Source organism: Halictus rubicundus, unplaced genomic scaffold, assembly GCF_050948215.1.
Source record: "Halictus rubicundus isolate RS-2024b unplaced genomic scaffold, iyHalRubi1_principal scaffold0722, whole genome shotgun sequence".
In the NCBI taxonomy this organism is placed as follows: Eukaryota; Metazoa; Arthropoda; class Insecta; order Hymenoptera; family Halictidae; genus Halictus; species Halictus rubicundus.
Window position 1 is genome coordinate 27,501 of NW_027489263.1, and position 2,500 is coordinate 30,000.

General features: G+C 49.6%; 1 non-coding gene across 1 annotated transcript; it reads left to right on the forward strand.

The window, feature by feature from the left end:
* The first annotated feature begins 1,074 nt into the window (after positions 1-1,074).
* LOC143364599 (5.8S ribosomal RNA) lies at positions 1,075-1,229 on the forward strand. The gene has a single exon (XR_013084198.1). It is a non-coding gene; the product is annotated as a 5.8S ribosomal RNA (ribosomal RNA).
* The last annotated feature ends 1,271 nt before the right edge of the window (positions 1,230-2,500 follow it).

Here is a 2,500-nt window from a genome sequence, read left to right on the forward strand (position 1 = left end):
TGAACGCGTTGTGTTCTGTCACGAACGTCGAGGAATAGGATGAGAGAAGGACCGGCTGTGAAGCTCGCTTTTAAAGCTGCGTGAGTCTGACACCCTACTCTGTGTGGCGATAGCGCACACACGAGCGTGGGACGAATGACCGCTGCCAGAGCCGGCTGTGAGTCCCGCTCTATTTATCGAGTTCGCGTATGACATAGAGCACAAAACGTCGCCGCATGCGTGTTCGTTGACGAACACGTATATTCGAGAGGACCGGCTGCGTAGCTCGCGTAAAGCTGTGTGCGATTCTGACACTCTACTCTCTGTGTGGCGATAATACAGTGCACAAGAGCTTGGGACGAACGATCGCGCACGGCCAGAGCCGGCTGTGAAGTCCGCTAGTATCGAATAATCTTTCTCCGTGCACAATTGGAAATGTGTTTCGAGAGGACCGGCTGCGTAGCTCGCGTAAAGCTGTGTGCGATTCTGACACTCTACTCTCTGTGTGGCGATAATACAGTGCACAAGAGCTTGGGACGAACGATCGCGCACGGCCAGAGCCGGCTGTGAAGTCCGCTAGTATCGAATAATCGTTCTCCGTGCACAATTGGAAATGTGTTTCGAGAGGACCGGCTGCGTAGCTCGCGTAAAGCTGTGTGCGATTCTGACACTCTACTCTCTGTGTGGCGATAATACAGTGCACAAGAGCTTGGGACGAACGATCGCGCACGGCCAGAGCCGGCTGTGAAGTCCGTTAGTTATCGAGTTCATTCTCCAATAAGAGAGAGGAGGAGGAGAAGTGTCGGGATCCAGTATCGGGTTGTCTATGATCCCCGTCGTTTTCTGAATTCTCCTCCTGTGTTTTCCACTTTAAAGGTTTTTCAATGTATTTTCCGCCCGGCCGTCGGATACGTGTGCGCATTGCAATCGCGTACTCGCGACGGTTTCCGTTTCTACGGACGATCGTGTGTCGTCCTTAAAAACGACGCCTGAATCTCCTTCGCGCGCTGGTTGGAGCTTTCAGGTATCGGCGTTCTTATGAACCGCAGAACAAGAGACATAATTATATATTGATTATAAATCAAATTATACGATTACCCTGAACGGTGGATCACTTGGCTCGTGGGTCGATGAAGAACGCAGCTAATTGCGCGTCAACGTGTGAACTGCAGGACACATGAACATCGACATTTCGAACGCACATTGCGGTCCACGGATACAATTCCTGGACCACGCCTGGCTGAGGGTCGTTTACGTAACCAAATACTGCTTGCGTTGCTCTTGTAAGTCCCCGCCGTCGCTTACCTCTCCATGTCGAATTTTGTGGAGGGCGCAAAGAGCGTTTCTGAGTCGGGTTGCAAAGATGCTACGTACGAGCGAACGATGGACGTTTCGTCGGCGTTTGACGCGGTTCTGTGAAAATTGCAAATTTTACATTGCGTCTAACGGTCTTCGTGAGAAGAAGGAAATAGGAATGGGTATCACATTCGGACTTGCGTGAGTGTTTTGCGGCGTCGTGAGTCGTATTTTCAATACGACCGCCCGTGAACACCGCTCCGACGATCGAAATCTCTCTCTCCTCTCTCTCTGGAACGATTCGCATTGCGGAAGAAGCGTTTCACTCTCGAACATTTTACGCGCTCCCGACGTCGTCTGAAATGATGCGTATACGAAAGGTATAAGAGTCTCAAGAGACTACAGTGAATGGACACAAATAAAGAAAGAGATACCGGACACCCGTGTAAAATCTGTGTGCGCAACTGTGGCGTGCAACGTAAGCCCCAGGGAGATGATATATAAAATAAAATACGTCTGTGCGTGGATGTGTCTCTCTACACATAATTGCGGCGGAGGGTCGTCGTTGCCAGCGACTTCGACAAACATATTCTTAGAGTTCGCGAGACAGTGGTCTCTCGTTCTACGAACGCTTTGATGACTGATGGACATAGCAACATTTGGCATTGTGCGGGATGCGCACGCGTACTTGTATCGGGTCGAATAATTTCCCCGTCGTCGCGTGTCCTCGCTAATCCGTTGCGGATTCCATCGCCACGTTCGTTGAATTGAATGACGACCGAGATCTCGTGTCTCTTTGGTTTGATCGATGATATCGCGTCGTGCAGCGTTTCTGTACCCCCGTGTGTCTAGTGTAGTAGAGAAACCCCACCGGGTGTTGAAAATATATATACTCCTCTATGGAGTGGCTTTCGAACATCGTTGTCACCACAACGTGTTGTCACGCAGAGCACGAGAAGGTGAAGGTGAAAACAAACCTTTGTCGGTCGCCCCATGTCTTTTTTTCTTCATTGTCGATCGCGAGACCGCGCGATCTGTCGGTCGTCCAGTCCCCGGAAGTTCTTTTCGACGGACGTTAAAGTTAACCGGCCGATCGTCTAGCGAGAGTTTCCGATCGACGAACAAAATGAAGAAATCTCTATATATACATTATATAGAGAAAAGACACTTTGGTGTGGCGCATAAGATATATGGTTTTGTTTTTTTTTTTTTTTTTTTTTTGTGC